Here is a 27817-nt window from a genome sequence, read left to right as displayed (position 1 = left end):
TGGCCTAATAGCTAAGGTCTTAACTCTTACTCTGGCCTAATAGCTAAGGTCTTAGACTCGTAATATGGCCTACAGGTTAAAGTCTTAACTCTTACTCTGGCCAACTGGTTAAGGTCTTAACTCTTACTCTTGCCTAATGTTTAAGGTCTTAGACTCGTACTCTGGCCTAATGGTTAAGGTCTTAACTCTTACTCTGGCCTACAGGTTAAGGCCTTAACTTTTACTCTGGCCTACTGGTTAAGGTCTTAACTCTTACTCTGGCCTAATAGCTAAGGTCTTAGACTCGTACTCTTGCCTAATGGTTAAGGTGTTAACTCTTACTCTGGCCTACTGGTTAAGGTCTTAACTCTTACTCCGGCCTAATAGCTAAGGTCTTAGACTCGTACTCTGGCCTAATGGTTAAGGTCTTAACTCTTAGTCTGGCCTACTGGTTAAGGTCTTAACTCTTACTCTGGCCTAATAGCTAAGGTCTTAGACTCGTACTCTGGCCAAATGGTTAAGGTCTTAACTCTTACTCTGGTCTACTGGTTAGGGTCTTAACTCTTACTCTGGCCTAATAGCTAAGGTCTTAACTCTTACTCTGGCCTAATAGCTAAGGTCTTAGACTCGTACTCTGGCCTAATGGTTACGGTCTTAACTCTTACTCTGGCCTAATAGCTAAAGTCTTAACTCTTACTCTGGCCTAATAGCTAAGGTCATAGACTCGTACTCCGGCCTACTGGTTAAGGTCTTAACTCTTACTCTGGCCTAGTGGTTAAGTTCTTAACTCTTACTCTGGCCTAATAGCTAAGGTCTTAGACTCGTACTCTGGCCTAATGGTTACGGTCTTAACTCTTACTCTGGCCTAATAGCTAAGGTCTTAACTTTTACTCTGGCCTAATAGCTAAGGTCTTAGACTCATACTCTGGCCTAATGGTTAAGGTCTTAACTCTTACTCTGGCCTACTGGTTAAGGTCTTAAATCTTACTCTGGCCTAATAGCTAAGGTCTTAGACTCGTACTCTGGCCTAATGGTTAAGGTCTTAACTTTTATTCTGGCCTACTGGTTAAGGTTTTAACTCTTACTCTGGCCTAACAGCTAAGGTCTTAACTCTTACTCTGGCCTAATAGCTAAGGTCTTAGACTTGTACTCTGGCCCAATGGTTAAGGGCTTAACTCTTACTCTGGCCTAATGTTTAAGGTCTTAGACTCATACTCTGGCCTAATGGTTAAGGTCTTAACTCTTTCTCTGGCCTACAGGTTAAGGTCTTAACTCTTACTCTGGCCTACTGCTTAAGGTCTTAACTCTTACTCTGGCCTAATAGCTAAGGTCTTAGACTCGTACTCTGGCATAATGGTTAGGGTCTTAACTCTTACTGTGGCCTACTGGTTAAGGTCTTAACTCTTACTCTGCCCTACTGGTTAAGGTCTTAACTCTTACTCTGGCCTAATAGCTAAGGTCTTAGAATCGTACTCTGGCCTAAGGGTAAGGTCTTAACTCTTACTCTGGCCTAATAACTAAGGTCTTAGACTCGTACTATGGCCTACTGGTTAAGGTCTTAACTCTTACTCTGGCCTACTGGTTAAGGTCTTAACTCTTACTCTGGCCTAATAGCTAAGGTCTTAGAATCGTACTCTGGCCTAATGGTTAAGGTCTGAACTCTTACTCATGCCTAATAGCTAAGGTCTTAACTCTTACTCTGGCCTAATAGCTAAGGTCTTAACTCTTACTCTGGCCTAATAGCTAAGGTCTTAGACTCGTACTCTGGCCTAATGGTTAAGGTCTTAACTCTTACTCTGGCCTAATAGCTAAGGTCTTAGACTCGTACTCTGGCCTATTGGTTAAGGTCTTAACTCTGACTCTGGCCTACTGGTTAAGGTCTTAACTCTTACTCTGGCCTAATGGTTACGGTCTTAACTCTTACTCTGGCCTAATAGCTAAGGTCTTAGACTTGTACTCTGGCCTAATGGTTAAGGTCTTAACTCTTACTCTGGGCTACTTGTTAAGGTCTTAACTCTTACTCTGGCCTAATAGCTAAGGTCTTAGACTCGTACTGTGGCCTACTGGTTAAGGTCTTAACTCTTACTCTGACCTACTGGTTAAGGTCTTAACTCTTACTCTGGCCTAATAGCTAAGGTCTTAGACTCCTACTCAGGCCTAATGGTTAAGGTCTTAACTCTTACTCTGGCCTAATAGCTAAGGTCTTAGACTCGTACTCTGGCCTAATGGTTAAGGTCTTAACTCTTACTCTGGCCTAATAGCTAAGGTCTTAGACTCATACTATGGCCTACAGGTTAAGGTTTTAACTCTTACTCTGGCCTACTGGTTAAGTTCTTAACTCTTACTCTGGCCTAATAGCTAAGGGGTTAGACTCGTACTCTGGCCTAATGGTTAAGGTCTTAACTCTTACTCTGGCCTAATAGCTAAGGTCTTAAATCTTACTCTGGCCCAATAGTTAAAGTCTTAGACTCGTACTCTGGCCTAATGGTTAAGGTCTTAACTCTTACTCTGGCCTACAGGTTAAGGTCTTAACTCTTACTCTGGCCTAATAGCTAAGGTCTTAACTCTTACTCTGGCCTAATAGCTAAGGTCTGAGACTCGTACTCTGGCCCAATGGTTAAGGTCTAAACTCTTACTCTGGCCTAATAGCTAAGGTCTTAACTCTTACTCTGGCCTAATAGCTAAGGTCTTAGACTCGTACTATGGCCTACAGGTTAAGGTCTTAATTCTTACTCTGGCCTACTGGTTAAGGTCTTAACTCTTACTCTGGCCTAATGGTTAAGGTCTTAGACTCGTACTATGGCCTAATGGTTAAGGTGTTAACTCTTACTCTGGCCTACTGGTTAAGGTCTTAACTCTTACTCTGGCCTAATAGCTAAGGTCTTAGACTTGTACTCTGGCCTAATGGTTAAGGTCTTAACTCTTACTCTGGCCTACTGGTTAAGGTCTTAACTCTTACTCTGGCCTAATAGCTAAGGTCTTAGACTCGTACTCTGGCCTAATGGTTAAGGTCTTAACTCTTACTCTGGTCTACTGGTTAGGGTCTTAACTCTTACTCTGGCCTAATAGCTAAGGTCTTAACTCTTACTCTGGCCAAATAGCTAAGGTCTTAGACTCGTACTCTGGCCCACTGGTTAAGGTCTTAACTCTTACTCTGGCCTAGTGGTTAAGTTCTTAACTCTTACTCTGGCCTAATAGCTAAGGTCTTAGACTCGTACTCTGGCCTAATAGCTAAGGTCTTAGACTCGTACTCTGGCCTACTGGTTAAGGTCTTAACTCTTACTCTGGCCTAGTGGTTAAGTTCTTAACTCTTACTCTGGCCTAATAGCTAAGGTCTTATACTCGTACTCTGGACTAATGGTTACGGTCTTAACTCTTACTCTGGCCTAAAAGCTAAGGTCTTAACTCTTACTCTGGCCTAATAGCTAAGGTCTTAGACTCATACTCTGGCCTAATGGTTAAGGTATTAACTCTTACTCTGGCCTACTGGTTAAGGTCCTAAATCTTACTCTGGCCTAATAGCTAAGGTCTTAGACCCGTACTCTGGCCTAATGGTTAAGGTCTTAACTTTTATTCTGGCCTACTGGTTAAGGTCTTAACTCTTACTCTGGCCTAACAGCTAAGGTCTTAACTCTTACTCTGGCCTAATAGCTAAGGTCTTAGACTCGTACTCTGGCCTAATGGTTAAGGTCTTAACTCTTACTCTGGCCTAATGGTTAAGGTCTTAGACGCATACTCTGGCCTAATGGTTAAGGTCTTAACTCTTTCTCTGGCTTACAGGTTAAGGTCTTAACTCTTACTCTGGCCTACTGCTTAAGGTCTTAACTCTTACTCTGGCCTAATAGCTAAGGTCTTACACTCGTACTCTGGCCTAATGGTTAAGGTGTTAACTCTTACTCTGGCCTACTGGTTAAGGTCTTAACTCTTACTCTGGCCTAATAGCTAAGGTCTTAGACTCGTACTCTGGCATAATGGTTAGGGTCTTAACTCTTACTCTGGCCTAATAGCTAAGGTCTTAGACTCATACTCTGGCCTAATGGTTAAGGTCTTAACTCTTACTCTGGCCTAATAGCTAAGGTCTTAGACTCGTACTCTGGCATAATGGTTAGGGTCTTAACTCTTACTCTGGCCTAATAGCTAAGGTCTTAGACTCGTACTATGGCCTACTGGTTAAGGTCTTAACTCTTACTCTGGCCTACTGGTTAATGTCTTAACTCTTACTCTGGCCTAATAGCTAAGGTCTTAACTCTTACTCTGGCCTAAAAGCTAAGGTCTTAACTCTTACTCTGGCCTAATAGCTAAGGTCTTAGACTCATACTGTGGCCTTTTGGTTAAGGTCTTAACTCTTACTCTGACCTACTGGTTAAGGTCTTAACTCTTACTCTGGCCTAATAGCTAAGGTCTTAGACTTGCACTCTGGCCTAATGGTTAAGGTCTTAACTCTTACACTGGCCTAATAGCTAAGGCCTTAGACTCGTACTCTGGCCTAATAGCTAAGGTCTTAGACTCGTACTCTGGCCTAATGGTTAATGTCTTAACTCTTACTCTGGCCTTCTGGTTAAGGTCTTAACTCTTACTCTGGCCTAATAGCTAAGGTCTTAACTCTTACTCTGGCCTAATAGCTAAGGTCTTAACTCTTACTCTGGCATAATAGCTAAGGTCTTAACTCTTACTCTGGCCAAATAGCTAAGGTCTTAGACTCGTACTCTGGCCTACTGGTTAAGGTCTTAACTCTTACTCTGGCCTAGTGGTTAAGTTCTTAACTCTTACTCTGGCCTAATAGCTAAGGTCTTAGACTCGTACTCTGGCCTAATAGCTAAGGTCTTAGACTCATACTCTGGCCTACTGGTTAAGGTCTTAACTCTTACTCTGGCCTAGTGGTTAAGTTCTTAACTCTTACTCTGGCCTAATAGCTATGGTCTTATACTCGTACTCTGGACTAATGGTTACGGTCTTAACTCTTACTCTGGCCTAAAAGCTAAGGTCTTAACTCTTACTCTGGCCTAATAGCTAAGGTCTTAGACTCATACTCTGGCCTAATGGTTAAGGTCTTAACTCTTACTCTGGCCTACTGGTTAAGGTCCTAAATCTTACTCTGGCCTAATAGCTAAGGTCTTAGACTCGTACTCTGGCCTAATGGTTAAGGTCTTAACTTTTATTCTGGCCTACTGGTTAAGGTCTTAACTCTTACTCTGGCCTAACAGCTAAGGTCTTAACTCTTACTCTGGCCTAATAGCTAAGGTATTAGACTCGTACTCTGGCGTAATGGTTAAGGTCTTAACTCTTACTCTGGCCTAATGGTTAAGGTCTTAACTCTTTCTCTGGCCTACAGGTTAAGGTCTTAACTCTTACTCTGGCCTACTGCTTAAGGTCTTAACTCTTACTCTGGCCTAATAGCTAAGGTCTTACACTCGTACTCTGGCCTAATGGTTAAGGTGTTAACTCTTACTCTGGCCTACTGGTTAAGGTCTTATCTCTTACTCTGGCCTAATAGCTAAGGTCTTAGACTCGTACTCTGGCATAATGGTTAGGGTCTTAACTCTTACTCTGGCCTAATAGCTAAGGTCTTAGACTCGTACTCTGGCCTAATGGTTAAGGTCTTAACTCTTACTCTGGCCTAATAGCTAAGGTCTTAGACTCGTACTCTGGCATAATGGTTAGGGTCTTAACTCTTACTCTGGCCTAATAGCTAAGGTCTTAGACTCGTACTATGGCCTACTGGTTAAGGTCTTAACTCTTACTCTGGCCTACTGGTTAATGTCTTAACTCTTACTCTGGCCTAATAGCTAAGGTCTTAACTCTTACTCTGGCCTAATAGCTAAGGTCTTAGACTCGTACTGTGGCCTTTTGGTTAAGGTCTTAACTCTTACTCTGACCTACTGGTTAAGGTCTTAACTCTTACTCTGGCCTAATAGCTAAGGTCTTAGACTCGCACTCTGGCCTAATGGTTAAGGTCTTAACTCTTACACTGGCCTAATAGCTAAGGTCTTAGACTCGTACTCTGGCCTAATAGCTAAGGTCTTAGACTCGTACTCTGGCCTAATGGTTAAGGTCTTAACTCTTACTCTGGCCTTCTGGTTAAGGTCTTAACTCTTACTCTGGCCTAATAGCTAAGGTCTTAACTCTTACTCTGGCCTAATAGCTAAGGTCTTAGACTCGTACTATGGCCTACAGGTTAAGGTCTTAACTCTTACTCTGGCCTACTGGTTAAGTTCTTAACTCTTACTCTGGCCTAATAGCTAAGGGGTTAGACTCGTACTCTGGCCTAATGGTTAAGGTCTTAAATCTTACTCTGGCCTAATAGCTAAGGTCTTAAATCTTACTCTGGCCCAATAGTTAAAGTCTAAGACTCGTACTCTGGCCTAATGGTTAAGGCCTTAACTCTTACTCTGGCCTACTGGTTAAGGTCTTAACTCTTTCTCTGGCCTACAGGTTAAGGTCTTAACTCTTACTCTGGCCTAATAGCTAAGGTCTTAGACTCGTACTCTGGCCTAATAGCTAAGGTCTTAACTCTAACTATGGCCTACTGGTTAAGGTCTTAGCTCTTACTCTGGCCTAATGGTTAAGGTCTTAACTCTTACTCTGGCCTAATAGCTAAGGTCTTAACTCTTACTCTGGCCTAATAGCTAAGGTCTTAGACTCATACTCTGGCCTAATGGTCAAGGTCTTAACTCTTACTCTGGCCTACTGGTTAAGGTCTTAACTCTTACTCTGGCCTAATAGCTAAGGTCTTAACTCTTACTCTGGCCTAACAGCTAAGGTCTTAGACTCGTACCATGGCCTACAGGTTAAGGTCTTAACTCTTACTCTGGCCTACTGGTTAAGGTCTTAACTCTTACTCTGGCCTACTGGTTAAAGTCTTAACTCTTACTCTGGCCTAATGGTTAAAATCTTAACTCTTACTCTGGCCTAATAGCTAATGTCTTAGACTCGTACTCTGGCCTAATGGTTAAGGTCTTAACTCTTACTCTGGCCTACTTGTTAAGGTCTTAACTCTTAATCTGGCCTAATAGCTAAGGTCTTAGACTCGTACTCTGGCCTAATGGTTAAGGTCTTAACTCTTACTCTGGCCTAATAGCTAAGGTCTTAACTCTTACTCTGGCCTAATAGCTAAGGTCTTAGACTCGTACTCTGGCCTACTGGTTAAGGTCTTAACTCTTTCTCTGGCCTACTGGTTAAGGTCTTAAGTCTTATTCTGGCCTAATAGCTAAGGTCTTAGACTCGTACTCTGGCCTAATGTTTAAGGTCTTAACTCTTACTCTGGCCTCCTGGTTAGGGTCTTAACTCTTAGTCTGGCCTAATAGCTAAGGTCTTAACTCTTACTCCGGCCTAGTAGCTAAGGTCTTAGACTCGTACTCTGGCCTAATGGTTAAGGTCTTAACTCTTACTCTGGCCTAATAGCTAAAGTCTTAACTCTTACTCTGGCCTAATAGCTAAGGTCTTAGACCCGTACTATAGCCTACTGGTTAAGGTCTTAACTCTTACTCTGGCCTACTGGTTAAGTTCTTAACTCTTACTCTGGCCTAATAGCTATGGTCTTAGACTAGTACTCTGGCCTAATGGTTAAGGTCTTAAATCTTACTCTGGCCTAATAGCTAAGGTCTTAACTCTTACTCTGGCCTAATAGCTAAGGTATTAACTCTTACTCTGGCCTAATAGCTAAGGTCTTAACTCTTACTCTGGCCTAATAGCTAAGGTCTTAGACTCGTACTCTGGCCTAATGGTTAAGGTCTTAACTCTTACTCTGGCCTCATAGCTAAGGTCTTAACTCTTACTCTGGCCTAATAGCTAAGGTCTTAGACTCGTACTCTGGCCTAATGGTTGAGGTCTTAACTCTTACTCTGGCCTACTGGTTAGTTTCTTAACTCTTACTCTGGCCTAATAGCTAAGGTCTTAACTCTTACTCTGGCCTAATAGCTAAGGTCTTAGACTCGTACTCTGGCCTAATGGTTAAGGTCTTAACTCTTACTCTGGCCTAATAGCTAAGGTCTTAACTCTTACTCTGGCCTAATAGCTAAGGTCTTAGACTCGTACTCTGGCCTAATGGTTAAGGTCTTAACTCTTACTCTGGCCTACTGGTTAGTTTCTTAACTCTTACTCTGGCCTAATAGCTAAGGTCTTAACTCTTACTCTGGCCTAATAGCTAAGGTCTTAGACTCATACTCTGGCCTAATGGTTAAGGTCTTAACTCTTACTCTGGCCTAATAGCTAAGGTCTTAGACTCGTACTCTGGCCTAATGGTTAAGGTCTTAACTCTTACTCTGGCCTTCTGGTTAAGGTCTTAACTCTTACTCTGGCCTAATAGCTAAGGTCTTAACTCTTACTCTGGCCTAATAGCTAAGGTCCTAGACTCATACTATGGCCTACAGGTTAAGGTCTTAACTCTTACTCTGGCCTACTGGTTAAGTTCTTAACTCTTACTCTGGCCTAATAGCTAAGGGGTTAGACTCGTACTCTGGCCTAATGGTTAAGGTCTTAACTCTTACTCTGGCCTAATAGCTAAGGTCTTAAATCTTACTCTGGCCCAATAGATACAGTCTTAGACTCGTACTCTGGCCTAATGGTTAAGGTCTTATCTCTTACTCTGGCCTACAGGTCAAGGTCTTAACTCTTACTCTGGCCTAATAGCTAAGGTCTTAACTCTTACTCTGGCCTAATAGCTAAGGTCTGAGACTCGTACTCTGGCCCAATGGTTAAGGTCTAAATTCTTACTCTGGCCTAATAGCTAAGGTCTTAACTCTTACTCTGGCCTAATAGCTAAGGTCTTAGACTCGTACTATGGCCTACAGGTTAAGGTCTTAACTCTTACTCTGGCCTACTGGTTAAGGTCTTAACTCTTACTCTGGCCTAATGGTTAAGGTCTTAGACTCGTACTATGGCCTAATGGTTAAGGTGTTAACTCTTACTCTGGCCTACTGGTTAAGGTCTTAACTCTTACTCTGGCCTAATAGCTAAGGTCTTAGACTCGTACTCTGGCCTAATGGTTAAGGTCTTAACTCTTACTCTGGCCTACTGGTTAAGGTCTTAACTCTTACTCTGGCCTAATAGCTAAGGTCTTAGACTCGTACTCTGGCCTAATGGTTAAGGTCTTAACTCCTACTCTGGTCTACTGGTTAGGGTCTTAACTCTTACTCTGGCCTAATAGCTAAGGTCTTAACTCTTACTCTGGCCAAATAGCTAAGGTCTTAGACTCGTACTCTGGCCTACTGGTTAAGGTCTTAACTCTTACTCTGGCCTAGTGGTTAAGTTCTTAACTCTTACTCTGGCCTAATAGCTAAGGTCTTAGACTCGTACTCTGGCCTAATAGCTAAGGTCTTAGACTCGTACTCTGGCCTACTGGTTAAGGTCTTAACTCTTACTCTGGCCTAGTGGTTAAGTTCTTAACTCTTACTCTGGCCTAATAGCTAAGGTATTAGACTCGTACTCTGGACTAATGGTTACGGTCTTAACTCTTACTCTGGCCTAATAGCTAAGGTCTTAAATCTTACTCTGGCCTAATAGCTAAGGTCTTAGACTCATACTCTGGCCTAATGGTTAAGGTCTTAACTCTTACTCTGGCCTACCGGTTAAGGTCCTAAATCTTACTCTGGTGAGGTATTCAAGTCACTATGGTATGATTAGCGCAGTATATCTAATGACAGTATGATTAGTTATGGTGTATTAAAAGGTTAAAAATCCCCAATTATGTTTAGCACGACAAAAGGGCCGAGAACCGAACCGCCTCCATCTTGGATTGCGGCTCTTTCGCTTGGGAATCACGTGGTCTCTTCTGCACACCCTCTGCTTTCCCCTTTCCTTGCATTTATTAGGAGACAGGCTGAGTTGCTGAGTAGCAAGGTCACATCTGCTAAAAGGGAGTATCAAGCAAATTCCTCTAGACCTGGGACGAGAAGGGAGTCACCCTTTCGACCTTCTCTGTAAAGATAGTAACCCTTTGTATGTGTAACCGAAACTAGAAATAGGCATGAGCTCATTAGGGGCGCCAGGACTAACTGGTACTTTTCCACATATAAGGTTTTGTATGCTGTACAGATAATGTATAAAAGTGTGTTACTGTCAAGGAGCCAGCAGTCTTCCTCGGCGCACCTGATGGGTGAGGATCGACGAGGCTCCTCTATATAGAGATCTGTGGTAGCTAATAAACGTTTGAATCTTCCACATTGCCAACTGCTCCTTATTCTACTTAATATTGCGGGCCAGTGGTAAGTGTGGCCCTTGGAATAATTATTTTGGACGCAACAGTTGGCGACCACGAAGGGACCCCGTGAAAGGGTCTTCCCCCCCCCGTACTCGGGTGGTGGGATTGGGGGCGTCCTGACCGGTTGGCGGGAGAGGAGCCTGAGGATTTCTCCCACCCTGCGCGACTTTTCGGTACGTCCCCTGCTGCTAGTCACCCTTCACCGGGGTCCTACGGGCTTAACCCAGAAAATGGACTGATTTGGTCGGGAGAAGTTGGCAGCGGAGAATGAACATTCGTATCTGGGTGCACCCGGTGAGTATTGATTTGATTTGACGCACGCGTTGTAAACGGTGCATTATTGGTTGAAGCACGCGTTGAAGACGGTGTGCTATTTGATTGATTTAAGAGCATTCGTTGAGAACGATGCATTTTTGATTTTGAACACTGATTGCATTTGTTTGAAGCTCGCGCTGGACAGCGGTGCATTAATTTGAAGGCACGCACCGGAGAGTGGTGTCTTGCTTGATCGGGTTAGCATTACAGTGGTTTGACTCGAAGTACGTACAGATTGTATTTGATTTGATTAGACACAGCGCGCCGGAGGAATATAGACGGATTGCACGTGGAAGGACCTGCGACCTAGACTGGGTAGCCACAAGGCATACTCCTGACGGGGCAAGTCCTCGTTGGGGGCTGGTCTTAGTGGTGAGCCAGGAGGGTGGCCGGAATCCCGCGTGCAGTTTGGCGTCTGGACTGTGAACCAGAGTCGACGGGCTTGGTTATCTGATACCGATTGTATGTTGTGTGTGATTCGTGTTGATTGTTGTTCTGTGTACACATGTCTGAAAACTAACCAAAATGTCCTGTTTTAGTAAACTGAATTGTTTTGGCTGCTGCTGCCGAACAAGTGACTCCAGATTAGCTGAGAGCCAACCCGCCCCGCCGGCGGGCAGTCCTAGCCATTTTATGTATGTCAAACATGGGATCTCTCCGTTATTGTTCTGCACTCTGTGGCATAAGTATACCAAAGGAAATGAGGAGTTACGATGGCCCAAGACGGGTTCGTTTGATGAGAAGAAAATTGCGTTCCTACAAGAACAACTGTTTTCTAGGCGAAGTAGGCAGGCCATGTTCGATGCTTAAATTGCATGGCAGAAGGAGGCCAAACAACGGCGAATAAGGGAAGAGAAAGTAGCTAGAGCCAAGGCAGGACAGAACGTTACTCAGAAAGCTATGGCCTATGACCGAGAAAGGGTAGAAAAGGGATTGGATTGCATGAATCACGAATTTAGATTGAAGGTTGATAAGAGCTATGTGACCCGCCCGAATGCGGAAGATGAAATAGAGGAGTTATTGGACACCAGGCCACCACCCCCTTATATACCGCAGAGGATATATCCGGAGGTGTCAGGGGCCTCGGCCCTGGCCCCAAATATGTCCCTGGGGGCCTCGGCTTCGGCTCCCCCGGCCACTACTACCCCTCCCTCCCTGCCGAACCTCTCCCCCGTTGCCGACATCTGTGTCTGAAGTTATGGCCATGCTGCCTAATTTATTGACGGCAGCTGCAGCCGGGACCCCTCAGCTGTTGCCGGGGTCAATGTCTTCCCCTTCTGTTCTGCCCTCCTCCTCCGCCAGTACAACGCCGGTAACAGCTGTGACTACTCCGATACATCCGGCCAGTCTAACGGAGGGTAGGAGGTTGTTCACTCGTTCTGCCTTGGGAACGGAAGAGAGGGAAACTATTGCCACACAAGCGTCCCAGTGGATGCGACACCCTATTTATACTCTTGCTGATATTTGGAGTACCATGAGAGACTACGAACCGGTGATGCAACAGCACGCCCTGGAGCATATGGCCAACCGTCTTATTTCTGTATGGGAACAGGTACACCAGGGAGGGAGAGCTCCGGCTATATTATATGATATTCTTGATCAGGTTCACAAATCTCAGTTGACGCCGGAAGAGGTGTATGGGAAGGTGCAGACTTTGGTTTCTTATAGAACTCGTTTGCAGTCTGCCATTCCCGCCGGATTCTCCCAGTTCCCTATGCGAGAAGTGCACCCTATCTTCCATCCGGAAGTTGCTGAGGTGGTGGATGCCCACGGTGTCGTTACCCGCCCGGGAATAGACGCCCGGTTCCAGGAACAATGGGTCTACACCCCCTGGAAGCGGAGTGAGGTATTATCCCTAAAAAGCCAGTTGCCAGATCCTAGAAAAAACCCCACTGCATATTACAAGGAACTGACCGAGGCCGCCTCGTCAGCAGTAATGACGTTGGCAGATATTGAATTATTCTTTGCCTTATTAGTACCGGTGGATATTTTGCGCCAGGTACATGACCAGGACCATGTTACGGAATTTGGTGGGACATGGGACCAACTGAGAAACTGGGATAGAGATCGTAAACCGGGGAACAAGCCCCGACCTGAGATACTGACCTTGCCTGAAAAAATAATAACCTATATGCATTCATTGATCCCACCCAGGAAAGTAGATTGGGACAAGCTGACGGCCTGTAAGCAAAAGAAGGATGAGAGTGTATCCGATTTTTTCACGAGGTTTGAGGGAGTATTCATTGATTTCAGCGGACAGGACTTGGCCACGGACGGGGGTGTGCGTTTATTTGTTAATAGATTCGTAACCAATTTGCTACCTGAGGTGTCGGCCCGGTTAGAGGCAGCTGAGAGTACCTGGACGACCACCACGCCTTCCACAATACTAAGCATGGCTCAGTATTATGAGCATCGGGAAAATGAGAGCAAGGATAAGACAGAAAGAAAGTCGAAAGATTTGAAAACTAGAGTGTTACTGCAGCAAGTGGAGAGGGGTAGAGGAAGAGGACGAGGGTTGCAGAATTTCGTTCCAAGAGGGGCGGGACCGACGCAAACGGCTGGGCGAACGGATCTAGGCATAAATCAATGTGCTTTTTGTAAAGAGGAGGGGCATTGGAGAGCCCGTTGTTGTATGAGCAGAATACTGCTTCAAGGGGTCGTGGCCGGGGAAGGATGAGTGGGCACCGAGGTGGATACACGAGACAAGAACAGGCAGCCCGAGGTGAGAACAGTCAGAATTATTTCGACCAAAGTCAAGGTAAACAGTACTACCATGACGGACGTGTAACGGACGAAGGCACCGGATATACCCAAGCATAGGACAGCCAAGGGCAGAGTAAGGGGCATGTGTCAATCCCGATAGATCAAGCTGGACCTTATGTCCATGCACAACTACTGGATGCATCAGGTAAGTTTTTGGTTGACACAGGGGCTATGAACAGTTCTGTTTCACGTGCCCTGGTCCCGGGGGCCGCTCTGTCTGGCCAGACTAATGTGTCCGTGGGGTTCTCTGGAACTCCGGTGGTGAGCCCCATTTCTAAGCCACTTTCCCTTACTCTGGGGCCAGTAACAATAGAATCGCCTTTCCTCCTCACCTCCCAGTGTGGGGAAAATCTCCTGGGTATGGATATATTAAAAAGACTGCATGCCCGCATCTTTTGCTCCCCCGATGGAGTTTACCTGACCATCAGGAATACCTCTATCCCCTCCATTCAATGTTTTTCAAAAACGGACTCCTTACCCCCTGAGCTTGCAAAACTCCCGAGGGATCTTTGGGCCCTGGGGGACACTGACGTAGGGTTCCTACAAATCCCCCCAGTGTCCATCACTTTGAAACAGAATGCCAAATTGCCGAGGATCCCACAGTACAAAATAGCCCCCGAGGGGGAACGCGCTTTACTGGCCATTATTTCTGATCTGATTAAAACAGGGGTGGTGGAGGAAACGACTTCCAACATCTGCAACAGCCCTATTCTTCCGATTCTTAAACGAGCCCCTGTACCCCAGTCCCCTGATTATGCTGATACCTATCGATTTGTGATTGACCTGCGAGAGGTTAATAAGATTGTGGTACCCCAATATCCTGTGGTACCAGACATTAATTCCATTTTGACCATGATTCCTCCCACTACAACATTTTTCTCGGTGGTTGATTTGAAGAATGCTTTCTTTAGTATTCCCATACATCCAGATAGTAGACATTTGTTTGGTTTCTCATTGGGGGGCCGCAGCTTTAGATTCTGTCGCGCCCCCCAGGGGTATACCGAAAGTCCTAGTATCTACAGCCAAGCCCTAAAGAGAGTATTGAATTCTTTACAATTGCCACCAGGTAATGTCCTATTGCAGTATGTCGACGACCTCCTTGTGGCCTCCGATACAGAACATGGTTGCCGCGATGCCACGGTTACCCTGCTACAGCATTTGGCAACGCATGGTAACAAGGTGTCGCTCTCTAAATTTCAATATTGTCGACCGGAGGTGACCTATCTCGGTCATCTCCTGTCGAAGGAGGGAAGACGGTTGACTGCTGAGCGTATCGCAACAATAACTAACATGCCTGTTCCTCGCACGCAACGTGATGTCCGCGCTTTGCTTGGCATAACCTCCTACTGTCGCCAATGGATTGCTAACTATTCTCTCTTGACTAAACCTTTTCTGTATCTAACTACGAAGGATGTGCATGAACCTTTACCTTGGACTGATGAATGCCAGACTGCCTTTTCCGCTCTGAAAACTGCTCTTTGCTCTGCTCCTGTGCTTGGCACCCCTGACTACCGGAAACCTTTTGTGCTCTACGTGCATGAGGTGGACGGTTGTTCTCTTTCAGTGTTGACACAGGACTTTGGTGGTAAGCAAAGGCCTTGTGCATATTTCTCGGCGGTTTTGGACAATGTCGCCAGAGCACTTCCCAGTTGTCTGAGGGCTGCAGCGGCAGTGGCCATAGCAATCAGACAATCGGAAGGGCTAGTCCTGAATACGGATCTGACAGTGATGGTGCCTCATGCTGTGGACGTATTATTAAACAGGACACAGACGCAGCATTTAACTAGTGCGCGTCTTACAGGGTACGAATTGACCCTGTTTGCACCTCATATAACGATCAAAAGATGTGTTAATTTGAACCCTGCCACGTTGTTACCCCTCCCTTCGGGAGACGGTGGACAAGACATACATGATTGTATCTTTCGAACTGAAGAAGAAACCAAGGGCCGGATAGATCTAAGTGACACCCCACTATCTGATGCCCAAGGGGAATTGTATGTTGATGGGTCATGCTTCAGATTACCGGATGGTACGACAGCTGCGGCTTATGTGATCACTACCCTGCAAACGGTAGTTGAGGCAGCAAAGATACCATACCGGTCGGCCCAGGCGGCCGAATTGGTTGCATTATTCAGGGCCTGCGAGTTGGGGAAAGGCTTAAGGCTAAATGTCTACACCGACAGCCAATATGCGTTCGGTGTAGCACATAGCTTCGGGAGGTTATGGGCGGAAAGAGGATTCTTGACATCCCATGGCGAGAAAATAAAGAATGGACCATTAGTTGAGCGATTACTAGCCGCATTAACATTGCCCAAGACCCTGGCCATAGTCAAATGTAGTGCACACAAAGTTATAATTGATGATGTGGGTAAAGGAAATTTCTTTGCGGATCGAATCGCTAAGGAAACGGCCCAGTCTGACACCACTTCTATGTTTGTAGTAACAAGAATGATAAAAGCAGGGGTTTTTAACAACACCATAGATAGTGTGAAAGAGCTACAAAAGGAGGTGACCCCGGAAGAGCTGACATGCTGGCAAGAACAGGTCGGAAGGCTTGATGAGAATGGATGTTGGACTGACTTGTCAGAGAAGTGTAGATGGTTACTGCCAAACGCATTTGTAAATGCGGTAGTAACCATGGCACATGGACCTTCGCATGTAGGAGTTCACGGCATCTGTGCCACATTGGATCCTGTCTGGTATAATGTTAATATCCATAAGACAGCTAGGAACTTGGTCCAGCATTGCATGATTTGTCTCCAGCAAAATCCTGGGGTTAGTATTCCCGTCCTGGCGGGTAATTTTGCGCCACCCACTCTGCCCTTTGAAGTACTCCAAATGGATTACATACAGCTAGAACGAGTTAACAATCTGAAATACGTACTAGTGGTGATTTGTACTTTTAGTAAATGGGTGGAGGCGTATCCCACAAAGGAAAATACTGCCCTGGCAACTGCGAAAGCTCTGGTAAAAGAGTTCTTTCCTCGATATGGGTTGCCACGGGTGATTCGGAGTGACAACGGGACACATTTTAATGCTAACTTAGTTAAGTATGTATGGAAGGGTCTGTCCATCCGGCAGAAGTTTCACGCAGCTCGACATCCTCAGTCAGCGGGTCTGGTTGAGAAATATAATGGGATTTTGAAGTTGAAACTGGCTAAACTTCAGGACACGACAGGATTAAAATGGCCTGATCTCCTGCCCCTGGCCCTGTTGTCCGTGAGAACTACTCCCCATTCCCGGAGCGGTATCTCCCCTTATGAAGTAATTTTTGGCAGACCTGCCAATGTGTGGGGAGTACCCCGGCCCAAATCCTTCAGGGACATTGACCATCCTATGCTGATTGACTATTTGTATGTTTTGACTAAAGATCTCCATTCCATTCATCAACAGATATCTGCCGTACTGCAGCCCCTGCCGGAGGGTCCTGGACACAGCGTAGAACCTGGGCAGTGGGTCTTGGTTCGAAACTACCAACGAAAGTCGAGTTTGGATCCAAGCTGGTCCCGGCCGTACCAGGTGCTCCTGGCCACGCGAACGGCGGTGAAAGTCGAGGGGAAGCAGCACTGGATCCATATCTCCCATCTTAAGCGAGTTCTCCTCCCGTTGCCCAGGGAGCAGCTTGACCAGGAGGAAGGCCTGCCAACTCAGGGCGAAACCAGCACTAGAGAACCACTTTCCCTGGACACCCGCAGAGAGGTTGACGGGCGAGGGGAGAGTGCTGTGAGCTTGGAAACCCCTTTTTGTGGCCACCCAATTGCTCAAAGCGAGGCATCTGGTCGGGAGCCCAGCTCCTCGTCTGACCCCACTGTGCCCGTTTTGTTTGTGAATCCTGAAACCCCTGGTCGGGATCGATATCACCTGCGGCCCCGGAAATAGAGAATCCCAGGTCTAGCCTTGGCGAGTGGAGTCGAAGGCCTCGGCAAAGACCTGAGGGTTGGTAGAACACTGGACTGAACTCGTTGAGAGCATGGAACTTTCAGTAAAGCTCTGTTCAGAACGAAGATAGAGACATTGATCGGTTGGTGGGGGCCCAGGTGGAGTTTCTTTTCAACAAGGGTTGCGTCAAGTGCGACCCCAACGCGAGAAGCTTTTTATCCTTTTACCTTTTTGATTTCTCTGAACGATAGGAGTCTGCCTGTGAGGCTCTATACGGACACAGGAAAGAAGCACCCTCCGGCAGGTCGGACTGCTTGTAGCCCCCTTTCTCCCGAGATTATATTGGACTTTTAGTAAGAAAATGTACCCTTTTGCTCGTTTCGTCCCTGAAGAAGGGCGCCCCATAGTACCCCGCACCATTCCCTCGCATTTGCCAATGTTCTCCTCATGGAGTTTGCGTGTTAAAATTGTTTTTATTTCTATACTGATTGTATCATTTGTACTATGCTTAGGTTTGTTTATATATCTAGAGTTCCGCCATCCTGTACACACCTTGATAGTGTCTACCCCTGCTCCTAAGGAACATCATTTCCAGACCTTTGCCCCTCATAAGGAAAAACACCGACAGACATATGTACATAATGCCTTCATTGAGATGCTGCACCAGACTCATAGTTCCACAAATGTTACTGATTGTTGGGTCTGTGGTCTTCTCCCGTCAGTGATGCATAAGCAAGATTTGTTTATATCAATGCCCTTATCTTATCTAGGTAGTTGCGAAGCCTGGTTCAAAATGTTATCCATGCTATATGAACACTATACTATAGATGAACGTCGATTCTCAGAGAAGGATTATGCCTTGATTCTAGCCTATATAGAGAAACACCAAGGTTTTACTCCTAATGCTGACGGAACGGATGGTACCCTTGATCCTACCGCCTGCATGAACCTGTACACTGCTCATGAAAATGATACTTGGTTGAGGGATGAAGTATTGGATGTCATGACTTTTAACTTTACTGAGTATTTCAAGTATTTCCAGGAGCGAAATGTCTCAGATGAGAAAATCATTCCGGTCCCGGTACTGAATACATCCTCCTCCTTCTGCGTGCAGGGTACTGGACATTTATTTGTAGGTTAAAGTAGATGTAATTACACTTATAGACTGCAGACGTTCAGTAGTCCCCCAACACTCACCCCTCCCGATGTTTATTTTGTGTGCGGTGAAAACGCATACACTTGGCTACCCAGAGGATGGGCAGGTAGATGTTACTTATCTTTCCTTTACCCACCGGTCTACATAGCTCCTTCTGATTATCATAAGTCTCATTCCTTAAATTGGCGGAGCCTGAAAGCTGAAGCCGCCAGTAATGATGCCACTGACCAGACTGACACTCCAGCCCAACACTTCGTTGATATCATCAAAGGGTTGTTGCCCATATGGGGACCCATCCTCAATAGTAAAGAAGTTAGGAGGCTATCTAGAGTGGTGGAAGGGGTGGTTAATACTACTGCAGGAATATTAACTAATATCACAGTGGAGCTCCAGGCGACCCGGCTTATGACCCTTCAAAATCGTCTTGTTTTAGATGTTATCCTAGCTGATTGTGGAGGAGCTTGTAGAGTCATCGGCAGTTCCTGTTGTGTATATATACCTGACTCCGCCCCTTCTGTCCATTTAGCCATCCAGAAACTGCATCGGCTAGCCTCTGAAATTCACACCGAGACTGGTACTTGGTCTTTGTCCGGGTGGTTTTGGGATTTGGTGACCACCTGGGGATGGAAGTCATTTATGATTCTTTTGGGAGTAGTAGGGTTCATTTTCACCTGCTGCCTTTGTCTACAGTGCGGGCCTGCTTGCTGTGCATATTGCGCTACTCAGGTTCGCCGATCCATCCCTAGGCCCAAGCCCATCCAAACCAGAATAGATACCCAGCGGGCTCAGAAGGAGATGCATGACTTAATGCAAATCGATGAGGGTATTTTTGAAGACTGACCCCGTTATTAGCTATGCTGCGCTAAAAGGGCCGTTCTGAGGTATTCAAGTCACTATGGTATGATTAGCGCAGTATATCTAATGACAGTATGATTAGTTATGGTGTATTAAAAGGTTCAAAATCCCCAATTATGTTTAGCACGACAAAAGGACCGAGAACCGAACCGCCTCCATCTTGGATTGCGGCTCTTTCGCTTGGGAATCACGTGGTCTCTTCCGCACACCCTCTGCTTTCCCCTTTCCTTGCATTTATTAGGAGACAGGCTGAGTTGCTGAGAAGCAAGGTCACATCTGCTAAAAGGGAGTATCAAGCAAATTCCTCTAGACCTGGGACGAGAAGGGAGTCACCCTTTCGACCTTCTCTGTAAAGATAGTAACCCTTTGTATGTGTAACCGAAACTAGAAATAGGCATGAGCTCATTAGGGGCGCCAGGACTAACTGGTACTTTTCCATATATAAGGTTTTGTATGCTGTACTGATAATGTATAAAAGTGTGTTACTGTCAAGGAGCCAGCAGTCTTTCTCGGCGCACCTGATGGGTGAGGATCGACGAGGCTCCTCTATATAGAGATCTGTGGTAGCTAATAAACGTTTGAATCTTCCACGTTGCCAACTGCTCCTTATTCTACTTAATATTGCGGGCCAGTGGTAAGTGTGGCCCTTGGAATAATTATTTTGGACGCAACACTGGCCTAATAGCTAAGGTCTTAGACTCGTACTCTGGCCTAATGGTTAAGGTCTTAACTTTTATTCTGGCCTACTGGTTAAGGTCTTAACTCTTACTCTGGCCTAACAGCTAAGGTCTTAACTCTTACTCTGGCCTAATAGCTAAGGTCTTAGACTCGTACTCTGGCCTAATGGTTAAGGTCTTAACTCTTACTCTGGCCTAATGGTTAAGGTCTTAGACGCATACTCTGGCCTAATGGTTAAGGTCTTAACTCTTTCTCTGGTCTACAGGTTAAGGTCTTAACTCTTACTCTGGCCTACTGCTTTAGGTCTTAACTCTTACTCTGGCCTAATAGCTAAGGTCTTAGACTCGTACTCTGGCCTAATGGTTAAGGTGTTAACTCTTACTCTGGCCTACTGGTTAAGGTCTTAACTCTTACTCTGGCCTAATAGCTAAGGTCTTAGACTCGTACTCTGGCATAATGGTTAGGGTCTTAACTCTTACTCTGGCCTAATAGCTAAGTTCTTAGACTCGTACTCTGGCCTAATGGTTAAGGTCTTAACTCTTACTCTGGCCTAATAGCTAAGGTCTTAGACTCGTATTACGGCCTACTGGTTAAGGTCTTAACTCTTACTCTGGCCTACTGGTTAATGTCTTAACTCTTACTCTGGCCTAATAGCTAAGGTCTTAACTCTTACTCTGGCCTAATAGCTAAGGTCTTAACTCTTACTCTGGCCTAATAGCTAAGGTCTTAGACTCGTACTGTGGCCTTTTGGTTAAGGTCTTAACTCTTACTCTGACCTACTGGTTAAGGTCTTAACTCTTACTCTGGCCTAATAGCTAAGGTCTTAGACTCGTACTCTGGCCTAATGGTTAAGGTCTTAACTCTTACACTGGCCTAATAGCTAAGGTCTTAGACTCGTACTCTGGCCTAATAGCTAAGGTCTTAGACTTGTACTCTGGCCTAATGGTTAAGGTCTTAACTCTTACTCTGGCCTTCTGGTTAAGGTCTTAACTCTTACTCTGGCCTAATAGTTAAGGTCTTAACTCTTACTCTGGCCTAATAGCTAAGGTCTTAACTCTTACTCTGGCCTAATAGCTAAGGTCTTGGACTCGTACTATGGCCTACAAGTTAAGGTCTTAACTCTTACTCTGGCCTACTGGTTAAGTTCTTAACTCTTACTCTGGCCTAATAGCTAAGGGGTTAGACTCGTACTCTGGCCTAATGGTTAAGGTCTTACCTCTTACTCTGGCCTAATAGCTAAGGTCTTAAATCTTACTCTGGCCCAATAGTTAAAGTCTTAGACTCGTACTCTGGCCTAATGGTTAAGGCCTTAACTCTTACTCTGGCCTACTGGTTAAGGTCTTAACTCTTTCTCTGGCCTACAGGTTAAGGTCTTAACTCTTACTCTGGCCTAATAGCTAAGGTCTTAGACTCGTACTCTGGCCTAATAGCTAAGGTCTTAACTCTTACTATGGCCTACTGGTTAAGGTCTTAGCTCTTACTCTGGCCTAATGGTTAAGGTCTTAACTCTTACTCTGGCCTAATAGCTAAGGTCTTAACTCTTACTCTGGCCTAATAGCTAAGGTCTTAGACTCATACTCTGGCCTAATGGTCAAGGTCTTAACTCTTACTCTGGCCTACTGGTTATGGTCTTAACTCTTACTCTGGCCTAATAGCTAAGGTCTTAACTCTTACTCTGGCCTAACAGCTAAGGTCTTAGACTCGTACCATGGCCTACAGGTTAAGGTCTTAACTCTTACTCTGGCCTACTGGTTAAGGTCTTAACTCTTACTCTGGCCTACTGGTTAAAGTCTTAACTCTTACTCTGGCCTAATAGCTAATGTCTTAGACTCGTACTCTGGCCTAATGGTTAAGGTCTTAACTCTTACTCTGGCCTACTTGTTAAGGTCTTAACTCTTACTCTGGCCTAATAGCTAAGGTCTTAGACTCGTACTCTGGCCTAATGGTTAAGGTCTTAACTCTTACTCTGGCCTAATAGCTAAGGTCTTAACTCTTACTCTGGCCTAATAGCTAAGGTCTTAGACTCGTACTCTGGCCTACTGGTTAAGGTCTTAACTCTTTCTCTGGCCTACTGGTTAAGGTCTTAAGTCTTACTCTGGCGTAATAGCTAAGGTCTTAGACTCGTACTCTGGCCTAATGTTTAAGGTCTTAACTCTTACTCTGGCCTACTGGTTAGGGTCTTAACTCTTAGTCTGGCCTAATAGCTAAGGTCTTAACTCTTACACTGGCCTAGTAGCTAAGGTCTTAGACTCGTACTCTGGCCTAATGGTTAAGGTCTTAACTCTTACTCTGGCCTAATTGCTAAAGTCTTAACTCTTACTCTGGCCTAATAGCTAAGGTCTTAGACTCGTACTATGGCCTACTGGTTAAGGTCTTAACTCTTACTCTGGCCTACTGGTTAAGTTCTTAACTCTTACTCTGGCCTAATAGCTATGGTCTTAGACTAGTACTCTGGCCTAATGGTTAAGGTCTTAACTCTTACTCTTGCCTAATAGCTAAGGTCTTAACTCTTACTCTGGCCTAATAGCTAAGGTCTTAGACTCGTACTCTGGCCTAATGGTGAAGGTCTTAACTCTTACTCTGGCCTACTGGTTAGTGTCTTAACTCTTACTCTGGCCTATTAGCTAAGGTCTTAACTCTTACTCTGGCCTAATAGCTAAGGTCTTAACTCTTACTCTGGCCTAATAGCTAAGGTCTTAGACTCGTAATCTGGCCTAATGTTTAAGGTCTTAACTCTTACTCTGGCCTAATAGCTAAGGTCTTAACTCTTACTCTGGCCTAATAGCTAAGGTCTTAGACTCGTACTCTGGCCTAATGGTTAAGGTCTTAACTCTTACTCTGGCCTACTGGTTAGTTTCTTAACTCTTACTCTGGCCTAATAGCTAAATTCTTAGACTCGTACTCTGGCCTAATGGATAAGGTCTTAACTCTTACTCTGGCCTAATAGCTAAGGTCTTAACTCTTACTCTGGCCTAATAGCTAAGGTCTTAGACTCGTACTGTGGCCTTTTGGTTAAGGTCTTAACTCTTACTCTGACCTACTGGTTAAGGTCTTAACTCTTACTCTGGCCTACTAGCTAAGGTCTTAGACTTGTACTCTGGCCTAATGGTTAAGGTCTTAACTCTTACACTGGCCTAATAGCTAAGGTCTTAGACTCGTACTCTGGCCTAATAGCTAAGGTCTTAGACTCGTACTCTGGCCTAATGGTTAAGGTCTTAACTCTTACTCTGGCCTTCTGGTTAAGGTCTTAACTCTTACTCTGGCCTAATAGCTAAGGTCTTAACTCTTACTCTGGCCTAATAGCTAAGGTCTTAACTCTTACTCTGGCCTAATAGCTAAGGTCTTAGACTCGTACTATGGCCTACAAGTTAAGGTCTTAACTCTTACTCTGGCCTACTGGTTAAGTTCTTAACTCTTACTCTGGCCTAATAGCTAAGGGGTTAGACTCGTACTCTGGCCTAATGGTTAAGGTCTTACCTCTTACTCTGTCCTAATAGCTAAGGTCTTAGACTCGTACTATGGCCTACTGGTTAATGTCTTACCTCTTACTCTGGCCTAATAGCTAAGGTCTTAAATATTACTCTGGCCCAATAGTTAAAGTCTTAGACTCGTACTCTGGCCTAATGGTTTAGGCCTTAACTCTTACTCTGGCCTACTGGTTAAGGTCTTAACTCTTACTCTGGTCTACTGGTTAAGGTCTTAACTCTTACTCTGGCCTACTGGTTAAAGTCTTAACTCTTACTCTGGCCTAATGGTTAAGGTCTTAACTCTTACTCTGGCCTAATAGCTAATGTCTTAGACTCGTACTCTGGCCTAATGGTTAAGGTCTTAACTCTTACTCTGGCCTACTTGTTAAGGTCTTAACTCTTACTCTGGCCTAATAGCTAAGGTCTTAGACTCATACTCTGGCCTAATGGTTAAGGTCTTAACTCTTACTCTGGCCTAATAGTTAAGGTCTTAACTCTTACTCTGGCCTAATAGCTAAGGTCTTAGACTCGTACTCTGGCCTACTGGTTAAGGTCTTAACTCTTTCTCTGGCCTACTGGTTAAGGTCTTAAGTCTTACTCTGGCGTAATAGCTAAGGTCTTAGACTCGTACTCTGGCATAATGTTTAAGGTCTTAACTCTTACTCTGGCCTACTGGTTAGGGTCTTAACTCTTAGTCTGGCCTAATAGCTAAGGTCTTAACTCTTACTCTGGCCTAGTAGCTAAGGTCTTAGACTCGTACTCTGGCCTAATGGTTAAGGTCTTAACACTTACTCTGGCCTAATAGCTAAAGTCTTAACTCTTACTCTGTCCTAATAGCTAAGGTCTTAGACTCGTACTCTGGCCTAATGGTGAAGGTCTTAACTCTTACTCTGGCCTACTGGTTAGTGTCTTAACTCTTACTCTGGCCTATTAGCTAAGGTCTTAACTCTTACTCTGGCCTAATAGCTAAGGTCTTAACTCTTACTCTGGCCTAATAGCTAAGGTCTTAGACTCGTACTCTGGCCTAATGGTTAAGGTCTTAACTCTTACTCTGGCCTAATAGCTAAGGTCTTAACTCTTACTCTAGCCTAATAGCTAAGGTCTTAGACTCGTACTCTGGCCTAATGGTTAAGGTCTTAACTCTTACTCTGGCCTACTGGTTAGTTTCTTAACTCTTACTCTGGCCTAATAGCTAAGGTCTTAACTCTTACTCTGGCCTAATAGCTAAATTCTTAGACTCGTACTCTGGCCTAATGGATAAGGTCTTAACTCTTACTCTGGCCTAATAGCTAAAGTCTTAACTCTTACTCTGGCCTAATAGCTAAGGTCTTAGACTCGTACTATGGCCTACTGGTTAAGGTCTTAACTCTTACTCTGGCCTACTGTTTAAGTTCTTAACTCTTACTCTGGCATAATAGCTAAGATCTTAGACTCGTACTCTGGCCTAATGGTTAAGGTCTTAACTCTTACTCTGGCCTAATAGCTAAGGTCTTAGACTCGTACTATGGCCTACTGGTTAAAGTCTTAACTCTTACTCTGGCCTACTGGTTAATGTCTTAACTCTTACTCTGGCCTAATAGCTAAGGTCTTAACTCTTACTCTGGCCTAATAGCTAAGGTCTTAACTCTTACTCTGGCCTAATAGCTAAGGTCTTAACTCTTACTCTGGCCTAATAGCTAAGGTCTTAGACTCGTACTGTGGCCTTTTGGTTAAGTTCTTAGCTCTTACTCTGACCTACTGGTTAAGGTCTTAACTCTTACTCTGGCCTAATAGCTAAGGTCTTAGACTCGTACTCTGGCCTAATAGCTAAGGTCTTAACTCTTACTCTGGCCTAATAGCTAAGGTCTTAGACTCGTACTGTGGCCTTTTGGTTAAGTTCTTAGCTCTTACTCTGGCCTAATGGTTAGGGTCTTAACTCTTACACTGGCCTAATAGCTACGGTCTTAGACTCGTACTCTGGCCTAATGGTTAAGGTCTTAACTCTTACTCTGGCCTTCTGGTTAAGGTCTTAACTCTTACTCTGGCCTAATAGCTAAGGTCTTAACTCTTACTCTGGCCTAATAGCTAAGGTCTTAACTCTTACTCTGGCCTAATAGCTAAGGTCTTAGACTCGTACTATGGCCTACAAGTTAAGGTCTTAACTCTTACTCTGGCCTACTGGTTAAGTTCTTAACTCTTACTCTGGCCTAATAGCTAAGGGGTTAGACTCGTACTCTGGCCTAATGGTTAAGGTCTTACCTCTTACTCTGGCCTAATAGCTAAGGTCTTAAATCTTACTCTGGACCAATAGTTAAAGTCTTAGACTCGTACTCTGGCATAATGGTTAAGGCCTTAACTCTTACTCTGGCCTACTGGTTAAGGTCTTAACTCTTTCTCTGGCCTACAGGTTAAGGTCTTAACTCTTACTCTGGCCTAATAGCTAAGGTCTTAGACTCGTACTCTGGCCTAATAGCTAAGGTCTTAACTCTTACTATGGCCTACTGGTTAAGGTCTTAGCTCTTACTCTGGCCTAATGGTTAAGGTCTTAACTCTTACTCTGGCCTAATAGCTAAGGTCTTAACTCTTACTCTGGCCTAATAGCTAAGGTCTTAGACTCATACTCTGGCCTAATGGTCAAGGTCTTAACTCTTACTCTGGCCTACTGGTTATGGTCTAAACTCTTACTCTGGCCTAATAGCTAAGGTCTTAACTCTTACTCTGGCCTAACAGCTAAGGTCTTAGACTCGTACCATGGCCTACAGGTTAAGGTCTTGACTCTTACTCTGGCCTACTGGTTAAGGTCTTAACTCTTACTCTGGCCTACTGGTTAAAGTCTTAACTCTTACTCTGGCCTAGTGGTTAAGGTCTTAACTCTTACTCTGGCCTACTTGTTAAGGTCTTAACTCTTACTCTGGCCTAATAGCTAAGGTCTTAGACTCGTACTCTGGCCTAATGGTTAAGGTCCTAACTCTTACTCTGGCCTAATAGCTAAGGTCTTAACTCTTACTCTGGCCTAATAGCTAAGGTCTTAGACTCGTACTCTGGCCTACTGGTTAAGGTCTTAACTCTTTCTCTGGCCTACTGGTTAAGGTCTTAAGTCTTACTCTGGCGTAATAGCTAAGGTCTTAGACTCGTACTCTGGCCTAATGTTTAAGGTCTTAACTCTTACTCTGGCCTACTGGTTAGGGTCTTAACTCTTAGTCTGGCCTAATAGCTAAGGTCTTAACTCTTACACTGGCCTAGTAGCTAAGGTCTTAGACTCGTACTCTGGCCTAATGGTTAAGGTCTTAACTCTTACTCTGGCCTAATTGCTAAAGTCTTAACTCTTACTCTGGCCTAATAGCTAAGGTCTTAGACTTGTACTATGGCCTACTGGTTAAGGTCTTAACTCTTACTCTGGCCTACTGGTTAAGTTCTTAACTCTTACTCTGGCCTAATAGCTATGGTCTTAGACTAGTACTCTGGCCTAATGGTTAAGGTCTTAACTCTTACTCTTGCCTAATAGCTAAGGTCTTAACTCTTACTCTGGCCTAATAGCTAAGGTCTTAGACTCGTACTCTGGCCTAATGGTGAAGGTCTTAACTCTTACTCTGGCCTACTGGTTAGTGTCTTAACTCTTACTCTGGCCTATTAGCTAAGGTCTTAACTCTTACTCTGGCCTAATAGCTAAGGTCTTAACTCTTACTCTGGCCTAATAGCTAAGGTCTTAGACTCGTAATCTGGCCTAATGTTTAAGGTCTTAACTCTTACTCTGGCCTAATAGCTAAGGTCTTAACTCTTACTCTGGCGTAATAGCTAAGGTCTTAGACTCGTACTCTGGCCTAATGGTTAAGGTCTTAACTCTTACTCTGGCCTACTGGTTAGTTTCTTAACTCTTACTCTGGCCTAATAGCTAAATTCTTAGACTCGTACTCTGGCCTAATGGATAAGGTCTTAACTCTTACTCTGGCCTAATAGCTAAGGTCTTAACTCTTACTCTGGCCTAATAGCTAAGGTCTTAGACTCGTACTGTGGCCTTTTGGTTAAGGTCTTAACTCTTACTCTGACCTACTGGTTAAGGTCTTAACTCTTACTCTGGCCTAATAGCTAAGGTCTTAGACTTGTACTCTGGCCTAATGGTTAAGGTCTTAACTCTTACACTGGCCTAATAGCTAAGGTCTTAGACTCGTACTCTGGCCTAATAGCTAAGGTCTTAGACTCGTACTCTGGCCTAATGGTTAAGGTCTTAACTCTTACTCTGGCCTTCTGGTTAAGGTCTTAACTCTTACTCTGGCCTAATAGCTAAGGTCTTAACTCTTACTCTGGCCTAATAGCTAAGGTCTTAACTCTTACTCTGGCCTAATAGCTAAGGTCTTAGACTCGTACTATGGCCTACAAGTTAAGGTCTTAACTCTTACTCTGGCCTACTGGTTAAGTTCTTAACTCTTACTCTGGCCTAATAGCTAAGGGGTTAGACTCGTACTCTGGCCTAATGGTTAAGGTCTTACCTCTTACTCTGTCCTAATAGCTAAGGTCTTAGACTCGTACTATGGCCTACTGGTTAATGTC

This window comes from Triturus cristatus, chromosome 10 (assembly GCF_964204655.1).
Source record: "Triturus cristatus chromosome 10, aTriCri1.1, whole genome shotgun sequence".
NCBI lineage: Eukaryota > Metazoa > Chordata > Amphibia > Caudata > Salamandridae > Triturus > Triturus cristatus.
This window is presented reverse-complemented; position numbering follows the sequence as displayed.